Consider the following 17,609-nt stretch of genomic DNA (forward strand, 5'->3'; position numbering starts at 1 on the left):
TCGGACTATGCTATGGGAGCGGTTTTGGCTCAAAAGAAGGAAAAGGTACTTCATGCTATTTACTATGCTAGTCGTACCTTGAATGATGCACAAATTAATTACACCACAACAGAGAAAGAACTTCTTGCAATTATCTTTGCTCTTGACAAGTTTAGAAGCTATTTGCTTGGTACCAAAGTAGTTGTGCACACGGATCATAGTGCCTTGAAATATCTTTTGTCAAAAAAAGAGGCTAAGCCAAGATTGATAAGATGGATTTTGTTGTTGCAAGAGTTTGATATTGAGATCAAAGACAAACCGGGGAAAGAAAACCAAGTGGCGGATCATTTGTCAAGATTGGTTAAAGGAGGTGACGACTCTTCCATTCCTTTGAATGATACTTTTCCGGATGAGCAATTGTTCAACATCAATGTCAAGGAGCTCCCATGGTTTGCTAATTTGGTGAACTACCATGCAAGTGAAGGGAAGTACATTCCAAGTGAGCTTGATTACCAAGGAAGGAAGCGGTTCCTCAAGGAAGCACGCCATTATTTGTGGGATGACCCATATTTGTTCAAGTTTGGCAAGGATCAAATGTTGAGAAGATGCATAGCTCAAGAGGAGGTTCCTAGTATCCTTTCCCATTGCCATACACTTGCTTGTGGAGGTCATTTTGGAGGAAAGAAAACGGCATTCAAGGTACTAAGTTGTGGTTTTTATTGGCCTACTCTTTTCAAAGATGCATATGCCTATGTTAGTACTTGTGATCGAAGCCAAAGAAGTGGTAACATTGCTTCAAGGAATCAAATGCCCCTCACCAACATCATGGAAGTAGAAATTTTTGATTGTTGGGGCATTGACTTCATGGGACCATTCCCAAGCTCTTATGGCAATCAATACATCCTTGTTGGAGTTGACTATGTTTCTAAGTGGGTAGAATCAATTGCAAGTGCCAAGAATGATCACAATGTTGTCCTCAAGTTCCTCAAGGAGAACATTTTTCAAAGGTATGGCACTCCAAGAGCCATCATAAGTGATGGAGGATCCCACTTTCTCAACAAGCATTTTGAAGCTCTATGCAAGAAGTATGACATCAAGCACAAGGTTGGCACTCCCTACCATCCCCAAACAAGTGGTCAAGTTGAAATCTCAAACCGGGAAATCAAGAGCATTCTAGAGAAGGTTGTGGGGATCACAAGGAAAGATTGGAGCACCAAACTTGGAGATGCACTTTGGGCATACCGGACCGCCTACAAGACTCCACTTGGCATGTCACCTTATCGGTTGGTTTATGGAAAAGCATGTCATTTGCCGGTGGAATTGGAGCATAAAGCATATTGGGCTATCAAGAAGTTTAATTTTGATCTTGCTAAGGCAGGAGAGAAGAGGAAACTTGATCTATGTGAGCTTGACGAAATTAGAATGGAGGCATATGAGAATGCCAAGCTATATAAGGAGCGAACCAAGGCCTATCATGACAAGAAGTTGATCAAGAAGACATTTGAGGAAGGGCAACTTGTTCTCCTCTATAATTCAAGGCTCAAACTCTTTCCGGGAAAGCTTAGATCAAGGTGGTATGGTCCATTTGAAGTTGTGCAAGTTTTTCCCCATGGTGCCATTGAGATCAAGAACCCAAGTAATGGTAGCACATTCAAGGTTAATGGTCACCGATTGAAGCCTTACTTGCTAGCTAGCTTGGGAGTTGAAGAGGAGGTCATGTACTTCATGGATGCTCCTCTTGTTCCTCTTCATTGATTTGGAGAATCATCGGACCGGCAAGATGTCTTTAAAGCAAAGCCCTACTTGGAGGTAGCCATGCTTATGATGCAAGTGAATGATGATGAGTTCCCTTGAAGCCACCTTTTTGAAATAGCATCACCAAATTTGAAAGCATTGGATTGTAAGGCTTTCATGCCTTGTTGTGGGTGATTGTTGGTGACTTTTGGAGCACTTGTGGTCTACAAGGGGGAGCAAATTCTAAACCTTCTTTTGCATTAAATTTCTTATATCTTACTTAGTTAGTAGTTTGTTTGTATTCTTTGTGTGTAAATGTGTGTTAGCTCTTCCTCTCCACGCTTAGACTTTTTCATTGAAATTGCTTTCAAGAAAATACTTTGTAACATTGGGGACAATGTTAAGTTCAAGTGTGGGGGGAATGTGTATTAGTGTTTAATATTGTGTGCTAGCTAGTGTTTAATAAAAAAAAATATATATAAAAAAATTTGGTTTTCTAGTACTTTTTGTGTTTATTCTAGGTTCCTTCCAACACCAATGATGAACTTGAGCTTAATATAAATGTGGGCTAGAAAGAATGGTTGGGTCTTATGAGCTTTATTTTTCAAAATAAACCATTATGGATCAAGTGTTTGATTTCATTTATATCCATATTTGTCATATCAATATATTGAGCTAGAGAAGCATAGTGAGACTTGTGGGAGCTATTACATGCCATATAGTGAGATTTGAGCTTAATTCAAGTGCATGCATAGTTCTAAGCACTAATTTCTTCATGAGTGAACATCTCATTTGCTTTGCATCTCTAGAACTTGTTTCATATCTTTCGAAACTCTTTGTCTCAATTTTACATCTTGAAAATGATTTAGGCAATTAGGAATCCACCATGGCCAAATGGGTATGTCCCAAAAAGATTGAATATCCTTAGATTGCCATTTGAGCCTTTATGTTAGCCTTTCAATTCTTCACACCATAAATGTTTACCCTTAACTTAAACACTTGCTTTACCCTTTCAAGTTTTCTTAATGAGCAATACGAGATTATTTGTGTCATGATGCTAAAATAAACAAGTTTGGGGGTACTCGGAAAAGAATAAGTGTGGGGGTATTCTTTGTTTTGCAATTTTACTCAATATTAGTGAAAGAAAAAAAAAAAACAAAAAAGTAGTATAAAAAAAAAAAAAAAAAAAAAAAAAAAAATCTCAAAAGAATGTCATTTCAATTCAATAATTAGTTTTTGTTTAAGTTTGGGGGAGTGGTGAGAAAGTGGAAATTTTGAGCATCTTTAGTTCTTAAGTTCTTAATCTCAAAAGGATTGTTGCTTATTAAGTTGCTTGAAAATTATTATTCCATTCCATTTCATTTCTTTAACCTCTCACCTTGAGCCTCATTACATCCAATAAAAGCCATTTTTCATCCAAGATGTGATTTTGTTGATAAGTGGAGATAAGATTGAAGAGCAAGCATATGGCGGTATTGCATGAGATTGTTTTGAGTGTAGATTAGTTAACCCATAAACACTTGTGTGAAAAATAGAGTGAATATCTTGTGAGTTTATGGTTAACATGGTTTGACATGCATTCTCAATTTTGGTACGTTGAAATGACAAATTAGAGACATGCTACACATTTCAAAACGCAAGCATTTGATCCATGATCCATGAAGTTTAAGACTTAACTTGATTTCCATGCCCTATCTATATTGTGTTATTTGAGGAAATTGTTGGAAGGATTAGGTAGTTGTTGTAGTGTCGGATTTGGGTTAGTTTGCTTGAGGACAAGCAAAGTTCAAGTTTGGGGGTATTTGTTGGATCATAATTCATATACATATTTGTCCCCTAAAACATGGAAATTACTTGTTCTAAAGTCCAAATTTAATGTTGACTTCCCTAATCTTGTACTTTTGCTTAACCTTTGTGTTTATTTATATATATTTATTATGTTTTCCTTATCATGCTAGAAAATGATGGAGAAAAATGGAAATGCACTAAAAATGTCAACTTTACACATTTTCCTACTTCGGCTAGGAGAAACCAAGCCAAGCAAGGAAGAAGGAGCGACCACCAGACCAAATGAACTTCAAATGAGCTGAAACCTTCCAGATCCATTCTAGACATCCTAAGAAACATTTCTTATGAAGAGTGCAAGAGCCAAATAGAAGTGGAAGGCCTTCAAACAGTCAGCCCAATTTTATGCAGAAGCAAAACTGGAAAACTGGACCTGTAGGGAGTCCAGCAGCGATTTCAGCCCAATGGCATGGAAATAAATTCTGAAAATTTGACACAATGATCTACACTCATAGAGGAACATTTGATATGAAGAAATCGGAGGCCCATTCTGAAGTCTTGGTGGAGAAATAATTGAAGGAATAAAGGGGCAGAAAGTGACCTAAAAAAAAAAACAGTTCAACATATTCCTACCCACATGAAGAAAGCTAGATGCTTTTCTCTTTTTCCTTAGATATATTTTTCTACTCCATCATCTTTAATATATCATCATCACTTCCATATTTCTGCACCTTCATGCCTTGCTTTCATTTCATCATTACTCCATCTTTTCCATATTTTACAAACCACTTTCATTATTTTTATTTCACTCTTCTTTTTCTTCCCTATATAAATACCTTCTCTTCTCACTCTCAACATCAACCATTCCATCCCATAACATCTTCTTTCTCTCTTCATCTCCTTCATAAAATCTCCATTTCCACCACCACAACCTTCATCATCTTTTCCATCTACCCATTCCATTTCATAGACAAAAAGCTTCACTACTCCACCATTTCACCACTTGATCATCTCTACATCTCATATTCCATCATCAACCTTTGAAGAAGAAGGAGAGGAGTCTAGCATCACTTGAGGAATCATCATCACCATCACCATTTTCACCATGTCAATGCCTTCATGAGTTCATCTACACCATCCTCAACTTGATTATCACTAGTCTTTTCTCTATCCATACTTTTTAGTTTGATGTTCATAAACATGTTGAAGCTTATGTATTTGATTATGAGTGAGTAGTTAGTTTGTTAGGGCTAGGGTTGAAAGCCCTAGCCAAACTTGTAATGAATTGATGTTTGAGTCTTATTTGATGCATTTACCATGATCATCTTCACATGCTAATTCAAGAAGTGAATGCTTGTATTTGAATCTAGCTAATTTGAATACTTTGCATTTGTCATTACATGAACAATGTTTAGAGAATAGCTAGCTTTAGACATTGAAAGCATGATAGCACACTAGGTGTGCATGTGAGGGTAGTGAGTTAAAATCACCTAGATCTAGGATTGGTTTGCTTGCTTGATTATCTAAACTCAAATCTTTATGCATCTAGGAGCAAGGAATTGATACTTATCCGGTAATATAACTTGTTCTTGGGTAGTTAGTTTCGCACTTATCCGGTGGAAATTGATAAAATAAAAGAAGTTTAGGCCTTAGTAGTCTTATCCGGATGCTAAGAGGGTAATTGGATATTTGGGATTGCATTACTTATAGTTTGAACATCAATGCATGTCAAGGGAGTCTATGGTGAACAACCTAAAGCTCTAACTTCCATCCATTTTATCACATCTAGTTTAACATAGCCTAGTTTACATTTCAAGTTTCATTTTGTGTTAATTTGATTCGAAACCATTTTCAAAGCCAAAAATCAAACCACTACACCATATTGCATATATTCACCATGAACTTTGGTTCACTTGTGAGCTCTTGTTTATGACTTGTACATTTGCATATTTATCTAGCATCCTCTAGGTTTTCCTTAGCTAGAGTGGATTTTCCAATCCCTTGGGTACGATATCCCCTACTCAAAATCCCTACACTATAACTTGGCCCTTATACTTGAGGGTGACTATTTGGCTAACAGCTGCAAAGGTGTTTGGGATACGACACAGTGGAATAAGCTCAGTTTGTATGAAGGATTGAACACATTCATTCAGTCCCAGATGTCAAAACTTCAAAGTTGTGCGAGGTTAAAAACTACGAATCAATGGCTGGTAGGACATCTGCAAAGAAAGTCTGCAAATGAAAGACATCTATTGCACTACTGCCATGAAAAGAAGCTGACAACTACATGACTATTTGGCAACCCCTCCGCTACCATGTTAAAGGCTTCCAAGGCAATGCTTTCAACAAATGATGATGCTTCTCTGGTGAGGGACTGCTTCCATGTTCAACGTTCTTGAAAGCCATGCATGTTCAACCTTCTTGAAAGCCATGCATGCAATGGCTAAGGTGACCGTCATAGTCCTTCAATATTATACATGCACATCAAAAGTGGAATGACAAAGCAACATTTTAATTATTGTTGTAAAGCACCTTAAACAGCCACGTTTGTCTTCTGTTTGATGCACCTGCACACCAAGACAAAGTTTCAATTAATTAAGTTTCATATTAATTGAAAGATTGGTGGTGGCTAATTTTGAAGCGGTGGTTTGATGAAGCAAGAAGACAAAAGGTGGAGAGGACTAGTAGTGCAAGATAATTCGAAATAAAAATGGGTTCTAGCTCGCTGACTGACATACGGAGTTGGTCGACAACTAATCATCTCCAAGGCCATCCTTGACAAAAAGATGACACCCAAGCAAATGCTTTTGAAGCAAAACTACAAAATTGCTAGAAAGTCTGAAAGCTTCAAACAAGATGGCATTTGCCGGTATTGGGCCTCCTAAATAAAGATCGGAAACAAGCCTAATTACATCTCCAGAAGCTTCACCAAAACTGGGTGTCCACTAGAAATGAAAGGAATCACTGGGCCTCTCACAGAAAATGAAAGCAAGTCCATCGATAGAGGTCTACTCCAAATCTTTGAGGACTAATCACAAATCTAGACACGACAGGGTGCCCAAATCAAATTGGTGGATACTCTGTCAAATTGGACGTCCACTCCAGAATATATTTTTGCTTGACTGATTAAAAATATATACACATCCGTCGAACACAAAAGTCGGTACAAAACCGGAAATTCAATTCTAATGAACTACAGTGGTTTGATCCCTTCACAGGGTATGTAGGCAGTCTAGCGACCCACTAGATGCAACCGCAACTCCAAACAGAATCCCTGACTCTACCAGTCAAATTTGACTAGTCCCAAATGAATCACTGACTCCAGTCAAATTCTCCCAGCACCAGAAAATCAAATCATTCCCAAATCACACAAAATTCAAAGGCTCTAAACCTTTCAAATCTCCCAAACACAAATCCAAAATAAATGGGTCATCTACCCATTTAAATCTCAAATGCCGGAACTACATGTGGTTTGATCCTACAAAGGGTATGTAGGCAATCTAGAACCAAATTTATCTAGATGCAACCACGTCCTAAACACAAAAATCGAATCTTTGGTCCACTTAAACCAAATTCGTCCCAAACACTACTCTCATTCCAAAATCAAAGCCCTCCGATGAGTCATTCACTCATTGGAACTCTTGAACTACGAGTGGCTTGATCCCTCTCCAAGGGTACGTAGGCAACCCATTCAAATATCCGGGTGCAGCCGCAAAAACAAACAAACACACATCCCATCAATTGGTTTCTTCATAAATGGAATCAAAGGGTGTTTCCCTGTAACAAGGGATTGTAATTAAGAGACACATTCTGTCTTGAATGGGTCGAACCCAAAATAATAAAAACTCTATTCACTAAATGAATACGAGTGAAATTATGTTGGGTGACATTTACGCTCACTGTGTGCAATTTTCTCTCAACAATGCGAAATATTTAAATGTTTTGGTCTATGAAGGGCGAGGGTCACTGTTGTGATCAAGAGTGTGGAATCCTTTATTGAGATTTATGTAACATTTCCTTGGGTCTTGCGTGATATATTTAAATGTTTTGGTATGTGGAGATCGAGGGTCACAGTTGTGACCGAGGTTAAGTTTATCATAACCATATATGCCTTTGGCCGGGTTTATGGTTATGATAACTTAGATCTCTAGTTTGTCTGTCAATGTATTTCGTGGAAGTAATTGAGCGTTACTTGCGACTCATAAGCACATGTTTTAAAAGAGAGTCTCGAGCGTATTCTTGAGTTAACAAAAATATGATTTTGTCATTGTGGTGACGTGAGTTGTCATTGTGAGTTAAGATGTGGAGTTTTGAAAAGAATCAAAGTGTGATTTATTTTCCTTGTGATGTTTAATTGATGTTAATTGAATTTACTCATACAAGCTTAAAAAGCTTACTAGGTTTGTTGTTGTTGCAATCCAGTATACTATTCGATGGTGTAGGGGTTAACACTACAGGTCAGGGCAATCAGGGTTGAGGTTGAGGTGTTGTTTACCGTGGCAGTGTTAGGTTGTGGAACCTATTTTTGCGTACTTACTGTGTATGTAGTATGCTCCCCGTGACCGTTTACATTATTACTTTGATGTTTTAAATTAATGTGTAAACTCTCGTTAAATGTAATATGTGAATCTAAGGGACGAGTCGATACTTACATTTGTGGGCTCAAACTTGCTATTGCTTAGATTAAATGAAAAAAATATCTAAGTATTTTTGGGCGATTTTGTCGAGCATTGCATTTCGGATTTTATTTTTTTTATTTAAAATTCGGGGCCTGACAAACATATATAAAAAGATGTTGATCTATTGGTTGAATCCAAAGAAGAGTTTAGATATGCTAATTAAATAGGGGAAATGATCATTTACCCAATTTTAGCTTAAAAATTGCCCACTTACTCCACTAAGAGTTTTTAACCCCACTTACCCAAACACTCTAAGAGATTATTTCCCTATTACCCAATTAAGTATTTTTTTTATTCTTTTTTCTTTATTTTTGGGACAATTTTGCCCTCTCCTTCTTTGTCACTTAGAGAAAAAAGTCATTGGAGACCTTGCTTAACTCCGGTGGGGACTCCGGCGACTGGTGACCCGACTCCGGCGACCGGTGACCAGAATCCGGCAACCGATGACCGAAATCCAGTGACCGGTCACCAGAATCCTGAATCCGGTTACCGGACTGGTGACCGGATTCCGGCGTCTGAATTTATTGCCCCCTAATAATACTCAGTAACCATATTATTGCCCCCCAGTAATCATATTATTGCCCCCCAATACTCATATTATTGCCCTCCAGTGAATTGCATAAACTCCCAAAACTAAAATGAATACACTACAGGCACAATTGATCAATTTATATGCATATTATTGCCCCCCAATACTCATATTATTGCCTCCAATAATCTTATTATTGCCCCGTAATAGACATGTATAACTACTCAATAAAACTTGTTTTTTCATTATTCTTTCTTCTTTCCTTATAAGCCTTCTGCCAAACTTTTCGTCTTCTGCCAAATCTTCATTAGTAAATTGGTTTCCAACTCTCTCTCCCCTATCAAACTAAAAAAAAAAAAAATACATCTCTCCAAATACATTTTGCCTAAACTCCTGCAAACCATCAATGATAGAAGACGAGACCGCCGCAACGACACCACCACAGATGGAAGAAGAACAGGAGGCAACAACCGTGCAACCACCGAGGGAAGAAGAAGAGGAGGACGCATCCCTGATCCGACCCGAATCCGGAGAAGAAAACGCATTCCGAACCGAATCCGACACAGCAACGATCCAAGCCGTATCGGAAGAAGAGAACATGCAACCACAGATCGGAGAAGAAGAGGAACCACCGGTGGCTGAAGAAGACTACGCAGCCACGACCCGATCCGAATCCGGTGAAGAGAACGCAGTCGGATCTGAATCTGAAGAAGATAACATATAGCACCGATCGAAATCGCATCGGAAGAAGAGAACGCCGCAACGGTCCAACCCGAGAAAGACGCGTTCGACGGAAGGTGGGCTCGAGGTCGACAAAGATTGCGCCTGGGATGTGCTTGCCGGCGTCGGTCTCGGAGAAGAAGGTGTGGAGGCTTCGTCGCTCGGCATCTGGCCGTCCGGCTAGAGAGAGAGAGAGAGAGAGAGAGAGAGAGAGAGAGAGAGAGAGATCTGTGGAGGGGGAGGAGAGTTTATTAATTAAAATGAGGACAATACTGTCAATAGATGTTAGATTGGGTAAATGGGGTTAAAAAACTCTTAGTGGAGTAAGCGAGCAATTTTGAAGCTGAAATTGGATAAGTGGTCACGGCATCATTTGTTGAACATAAACTAAAGAGAAAAAAAAAACTTAATGATTAGTTTTAGATTGATTCAACTGTTAATTATACCGTTTGACTTCAGCTACATATGTTACTTCACAAAATGTTACCTCTTGAAATGTGGTGATAAGTCACAAACCTTTTAGCAAATTTCATTATGCAAAAATCACTTCCCAAAAGGTGCAAACCCAAGTGACACATTTTAATTTATTTATAAAAATCATATATTTTAAAAATTTCTCCAACACCATTTATGCACATACACTCAAAGATTGAGCTCTATGCACACATAAAAATGAAATCCTAAATTCCAATATTTAGAAAATGCTATTTTAAATATGCAAGTTTTCTCATTAACAGTGAAATGATTGGATGGTTTCAAAAATCATACTAGATAGTTCGAGCCTCCGAATTATTCTCGAAATAATTCTACAAATTGATTAAATTGTCTACTTTCTTAAAGCTGTTCAACCACAACTTCAATTGGTATTTTTTTTTAGATGCTTCAAAACTTGAGGCTTTGACCAAAAGTGGCGTCCTTCCGGGCTAATATAAGTCTGCATATAGAACATATTGAACACCATCAAAAATGGATGCTTGATAATTTAGGCATTATTTGTATAAACATAATAGAATTTATAAAGGATGGATTTCTACTCCACATGCATATTATAAAATTGAAAACTCTCATATTTCCAGTATATAATCAAACAATTTTATTTGTTAACTCTCTAGTTCCATATGCATGGATGAAAAAACTATTTATCTTTTAGTTGACCAAACAATTATAAATTTAGATTATTTTCAACAAATACGACTTTTGTCTAGGAACCTAAAGAATAATGAATGTATCAATATTTGAATTAGATCTGTTAGGTCCATAATTACCTAGTAATTATTTCCCTAATCTTGCACTTTTGTTTAACCTTTGTGTTTATTTATATATATTTATTATGTTTTACTTATCATGCTAGAAATAATGGAAAAGCTTGGAAATGCCCTAAAAACTCAACTTTAGCACATTTTCCTACTCCGTCTAGGAGAAAGCGAGCTAGATAAGGAAGGAGGGGTGAAAGTCTGACCAAATAAACTCCAAATGAGCTGAAAATTTCCAGATCCATTCTAAACATCCTAAGGATCATTTCTTATGAAGAGTGAAAGAGCTAGTTCGGAGTGGAAGGCCATTAAAAGATCGGTCCAATTTTCTGACAAAAAGATGAAAACTGTAAAACCGGACCTGTACGGATTCCGGCAGCATTTTCGGCCAAACCATGATGAACTAAGCTCTGAAATTTTATCAGGATGATCTACACTCATGGAGGAACATTTGGTATGAAGAATTCAAAGGCCAATTCCAAACTCTCGGTGGAGATTCAATTGAAGGAAGAAAGGAGAAGAAAGTGCGCAAACAGATAAAAAATGGGTCAACGGTGGTCAACGCAGGATTCCGGACATTTCTGGCCGAGTTGGCCAGCTGAGAACATGTGTGGAGGACAAGGAAGAGCTGACTAGGGTTAAAGACTTTAGGTCTAGGTTATTTTGAAATTCAAAATTTGGAAGATGACAAGTGGTCACAATCTTACACCTTACACATTTGTCTCTCATTTATTACTGTGATGCCCCGAAAATTCAAATTTATTTTCTGAGGATTTTCAGGATTTTTTGAATCCCTGACTGATGAGGTCAGGGATTCGGATTGGATGAACCAGGGAGTCAGGGATTTTGTTTGGATTTGCAGTTGCATATAGTGGGTCGCTAGATTGCCTACATACCCTTACGGAGGGATCAAACCGTTGTAGTTCTTGGGATTGTATTTCTGGTGTTGGTGTCGACGGATGTACATATATTTATTTTTGAATCAGTCGGATGTATTTCTTCTGCGGACACCCGAATTTAATTTGGGCACCCGATGTGTTGAATTTTGTACTGGGCCGTGTGAATGGGCTTTTGTGTTGTCAACAAATGAATTTGGCTAGGCCCGAACATCGAGGTAAACAGTTTTAAAAGGTGGAAGTGGGCTTTAAGATTCGTGGATGGGCAATTCAGCAAGCCCACCAATTTGAGCCCAATATGAGTCTTGTACAAGTGTGAAGCTCTAAGCCCAATGAAGGAAGCCCAGTCCATAAACAAAGAGAAAAGCTTGAGACTCGATAAGGTTGAAAGTTTGGCGTGATCATCAGAGCCTGAGCTCTGAGATGGACACCCAGCTAGGGATGACAAAAATCCCCATCGGGTAGGGTACCCATCGGGTATTCGACCCTAACGGGGAGAAATTCGGGGGAAATCGGGTAACGGGGATGGGGATCCTCAGTATTCGAATTTTGAAATCGGATACGGGGCAGTGATGATATTTTGATCTCCATCCCCATACCCACCCAATAAGAATTATCTGAAATATATATATATACCCACCCTAAACCCTAAATATATATACAGTCCGGCTACACTAAGGACGTCCTTACCTAGCCTTAGGTACGGATTTCCTGTTTTCACCCACTTTCCGACCACATTTTCACATCTTAACCGTCCAGTTTTTAGGTCCTAATGTATAGATCACCTCTGCAAAATTTCAGCCAATTTGGTGATCGTTAAGGCATCAAAAACTGCAATTTACCATTATAAATACGAACGGTTCCGGTTCGACAGATTCGGTCCGTTCGTGTAAATTGCAGTTTTGGACGCCTTAACGATCACCAATTTGGCTGAAATTTTGCAGAGGTGATCTATACATTAGGACCTAAAAACTGAACGGTTAAGATGTGAAAATGTGATCGGAAAGTGGGTGAAAACACCAAATCAGTACCTAAACTTTAGGTAAGGACATCCTTACCTGAGAAAAATTCTATATATATATATATATATATTTTTTTTTTGATATTATTTATAAATAAATATTTATGTAAACTTCATCTTTTGTCAATATTTAAATTCTGTTAATAAATATGTTCAAAAAATGAAGATTCTTTTAATAAAATATCTTTATCAACATATCAATTTTCCTTGATTGAAATAAGAAATTTATTTTATTTTGATGTTTGATTTTAACTTCATATTTTACAATATATAATTATTTGTATAAATTTTTATATAATAAATTAGTAATATTGTTAACGGGGATTGGGGCGGGTACGGGGACCTAATCCCCAATAGGGACGGGGAATCCCCAATATCTTATTACAGAGATTGGGGCGGGTAAGGGGATGGAGAATGAAGTCGGGTTCCCCATTAATTTAATCCCCTTACCCTACCCTCCCCATTGCCGTCCCTACACCCAGCTATTGTAGTCCAAGACGGAGAAAAAGCTGTACCGCCGAGGCTTGTATAAATGGATTGGATCCGGTACCCCGATCTTGCACTCTGTCTCTTGCGTCCGGATTTAGGTAGCAGCTTCAATCCTCATTATCTTCAGAACTGGTACGGACCCATTTCGGTACTTCTTTTTTGATTACCAATTGCTTGGGTTTAGTTGTAATTCAGAGATGGACACGTAGCATTATGTTTCTTGGTCTGATTTGTATTCAAAATCAACATGCTGCACACTTGTTTCAAATATTCTTGACTTGCAGGCTTGCAGCACGTTTTTGACAAGATTAAAGCTATTTGTCCCCCCCTGCAGGTCTTTGAACATTCCTCCACAATCAAAGCTTTGGAAAGGTAAGCTCGTGTGCACAACATCACTCTTAAAGGCAAAGCAATTGTTAATTAACTTTGTTCACCGCTACTCACCGAAAACAGTTAATAACTTAATATTGCTGCACTTTGCCTTTGCTGTTGTCTTCCTACTGTTGTGCAACCTCCAAAGATTTAATTAATTAACAGGCCATCTTTTTGTCCTCTAGCTTGTGAGATACAAAGTTTAAGTCTTTATTTGTCTCTTGTCTTCTTACTGACTTTGTATAGCAAGTGTAAGATTGGAATAATTAATTGAATCATACATACTTGCCACCGTTTGACTTTCGCAAGTTCCAGGTTGAACATTCAAGCCATGTTTCTTGTCTTCTTGTTATCATGACTCTAGAAACAAGATAAACAAGTTTCATTTCTATATTTGTTGCTTAAAAGCTTGAATCAACGATTTCAAAGAAGTCATATAATTAAACTTGCTACCAATAGCTTTGCTTTGACCATGTATAGAAATGATTGTCTCAAAAGGGTGTCGGTTGTTCATGAACAGCCCCCTTTTGCTTGAAGAAAACCTGCTAATTCCCTGCCGAAGCAAATGATGCAGTGTATACCTGAACTTCTCCTTTCAAGCTGCTTTGATTTTGCTCTCTGTTTTGACAGAGTCTTAGCCTCTTGTTTACTGAATATTTCTCTCTTCTCTGTGTTTCTCTTCAAGGGTGGTTGGATAAGTGTAGCCAGATAGCTGATAACCACTTTGTATTTGTATTCAAACTTAACTTTATCACTTGTTATCTGTTGAATGGGTCAAAAATTTGACCAAGACTTGAATCAAGGCTAACAGAACATTATCCCTTATTGCTTGACGTCATTTGAACTTGTCAAAACTAAAGGACTTTGAATAATTTTTGAATAGCACCTGCTTGCCGTTTTGAGTTTGGTCGATCAAAGTTGTAACAAAAGTGAAACTGAATGTATTTCTTTTTGAATGTATTTCTCTTTTTTTTTTTTTGTTGCTGTGGAAAAATTGTAGGAATATCAATGTTGTAATGGGCTCCTACTTTTTTCAATTAATTTTGAAAGACCATCACCATATAATTTCTGGACTCGTGATTTTTTCGGTTTCAATACAAGTAAGAACCTAGAAACATCTTTCTTTTCCATTCACTTACCACAATAACAGAAATTTAAAAAAGAGTTAACTCCTTCATTTTCGAGTTGGAGTGTTTACCCACAGACTGCTTCTTCTTGGGTGACTTTAACTTCCCATTACCCTCACCATGCTTTGAGGTCTTATGCTTGTCACCAGAAGAGGACATGTTCTTACTGCCAATAGGTCACCCTCTCTTTCTCTTCATGCTTCCAGAATTGACCTCCTCCTGCAATACTTGATCCAAGCCAAGATTTTCAGAATCCAGAATGAGATTTCTCTTACCCACAACCAAACTCAGCTTCAACTTTTTAGGGGATATAGTCAAGCTATCTTCTCGACCTCGACGCTTGCCAGTTAGTCGCTCCGGAGTCTCTGCTGACTCCTGAAGGTCGCGCACCACTACCTGTCACTTCTGCTTTGGGAACAAAGCACTCAAAGAAGGCTCACCGACCGGACCAGGAACTGGAGTCCGAAACACTAGCGATGGAGACGGTGTAGAAACCCTAGCCCTCATACCAGCATTTGACCCGCTGTTGCTAGCAGTACCAGAAGTTAACCTCGCTGTAGTCCCCTGCACCGGCAAGCCACCAACAGTCGCCTCTGGCACCCCGCTTGTCACACCCCTGATTTTTAACACAAATAAAAATCGATATATAATCCCATAATTATACATGCGTGATCGTTCAGTCATCAATACAAAATACCAGGAAATCTTTTCCCCCCTAAATCAAGTATATACTGATGCCCTGAACCCACTGTGTCAATATACACTCGCTCCAAAGAGTTATATATTACACAAGCTTACAAATTAAATTGTCAACACAAAATAAAACGTAAATGCTCCTCAGAGTTTACTACACAACGGAAATCCTTATCAACGGTAAAGTCACAAAAATGGCTTCCTACCGTAAAGCAGCAAAGACGCTACCTCAGCTTCAGCCACGATTATCCTGACCTGCAGAATTAACCCCTACATCGTTTGAATAGTGCACTGGGTTGTCACACAACAAACCCGATAAGCTTTTGCAAGCCCGTATGAGTAACTCAAAACCACCACTAAACAACTCACCCAAAACTAAGGAAACAACTCACACCTTGATTTCCTTACACCAACTAAAGAAAGCAACTCACGCCTTGTTTTCTTTAAATTCACGAAATAAGGAAAACAACTCACACCTTGATTTCTATCAATCGTACCATAGAAAGCAACTCACACCTTGATTTCTATCAATCATACCATAGAAAACAACTCACACCTTGATTTCTATCAATCGTTAATAAGGAAAACAACTTACACATTGTCCCCTTAAAAACCATTAATAAGGAAGCAACTCACACCTTGTTCTCTAAAAACACGTAATCTCATGAGTTAGATATAACCTTGCACCGTTACCCCATGAATCACAAATGGCAGACAGACTAGAGCTCTAACTGAATTCGTAACCACTCGTCCAGCCAAAGACGTGATTACCTGATATTCTGCCCAAGGTCATAGACCTTCATTCCTCGAACTTTTCAGTCACTTGGAATAAAACATTAAAGGAGTCGCACTAGACCCAAAATGTTACACAAATCTCAACGCTTTTCAAAACAAATTGAAATCAACATTTCCACAATCATTTGGTTTTCCGAAAAGCCATAACACAAAACAATAAAAAGCATCATTCATGCATATTGTTTTCATAAATCAACAAAACCCACAAAAACATATATATATATATATATCACGTAAATATATATATATACGTAGTCATCCGCTCAGGAATGCCTACTAATACCAACTATAGTTTGCAGTTAAATCAATAACTCTCAAAACGATAAAGGTAATTCTGTTCATAAATGAACCTTGTGAGATTACTCACCTCGAAATTCCCGCTGCGTCTTCACACAGCTAGACTACTTACAGAACGCACTCTGTCAAGCACCTAAGGAAAGTACAGCCTTAATTCAGTCAATGAAACACAAGGAATAACGTTTGAAACCCTAAATCGAACTAAAATTCCCAAAGTGACGCCAATTGAGGCGAAACCACATCCGAGACCACCCAATGTCTCCGGAATACTTCTACGATCGATATGTCAAAATCACAAGTCAATCGGACGCTCAAATCCTCACAGATCGAATAATCAAACGGTCTGAAACCGTAAAAATCACAATATATTCATACGATCTCCAAAAATTGCATATTATATATCGAAACGCTCGTATCGACGAGTAGAAGATATATAATACCAGAAACTATCCATTACATGGCAGGAAGGCCGCCAAAACGCCGCCATAGTCGGCGGTGCAACCACCCCAACCACCACTAGCCAAAACTCAAAACTAGGGGTTCAACCGTCCAAAATGTCAAGAACATCAAATAGATCAACTTTAATACCTGGGGTTCAAGCCAACTCGGCTTAGATCTCGGCCTATCGCTGCCACAAGCCGCCGTGAACTGTTCCCCTTGAGTTGATCCGATTCTGACATGAATCGATCCAAACAAACATCACAGGTCGATTAGGGAGGCTCCTACGAACTCAACCAAGAAGACTTGAAGCCGTGACGTCGCCGGAGCTAAGTTTTTCGATCGGGTCCGACTGCATCCAAAAGCTACCACCACCTAGCGCTGCAGACGGTGAGAATCGTCAATAAAGGACGCCACATGGAGGAGCGCACGGTGGAGGCGAGTCGGTCTGGCTTTGTTTCACCGGAAGAGGTCGCCGGAAAAGTCGGGTAGGATCGGCTGGATCCGGGTCGGGTCAGTCGAAAATCAGCAGAGAGAACGGAGAGTTTCTGAGTTTCCGGAAAGGGAAACTTGCCAAAACGAAAATAGTAACCTTCCAAAAACGGAAATCCCTATATATAGTAACTTTCCAAAATTTCAAACGCTCATAACTTTTTCATACGAACTCCGATTTCCGAGTTCCACATATCCACGAACTCGTATCGACGTGCTCTACAACTTTCGTGAAGGAAGTTTTTGGAGAATATCAACGTATCAAAAGTCAACCTTGAACCCCCCCTAAATCCACACTTTTCGAATATTT

General features: G+C 38.6%; 1 long non-coding RNA gene across 1 annotated transcript; it reads left to right on the top strand.

The window, feature by feature from the left end:
* Positions 1–12,940: 12,940 nt before the first annotated feature.
* LOC133712963 (uncharacterized) lies at positions 12,941–14,259 on the top strand. Its single transcript, XR_009847682.1, has 2 exons — positions 12,941–13,217; positions 13,420–14,259. It is a non-coding gene; the product is annotated as an uncharacterized LOC133712963 (long non-coding RNA).
* Positions 14,260–17,609: the final 3,350 nt, after the last annotated feature.

This window comes from Rosa rugosa, chromosome 5, assembly GCF_958449725.1.
Source record: "Rosa rugosa chromosome 5, drRosRugo1.1, whole genome shotgun sequence".
Taxonomy (NCBI): domain Eukaryota; kingdom Viridiplantae; phylum Streptophyta; class Magnoliopsida; order Rosales; family Rosaceae; genus Rosa; species Rosa rugosa.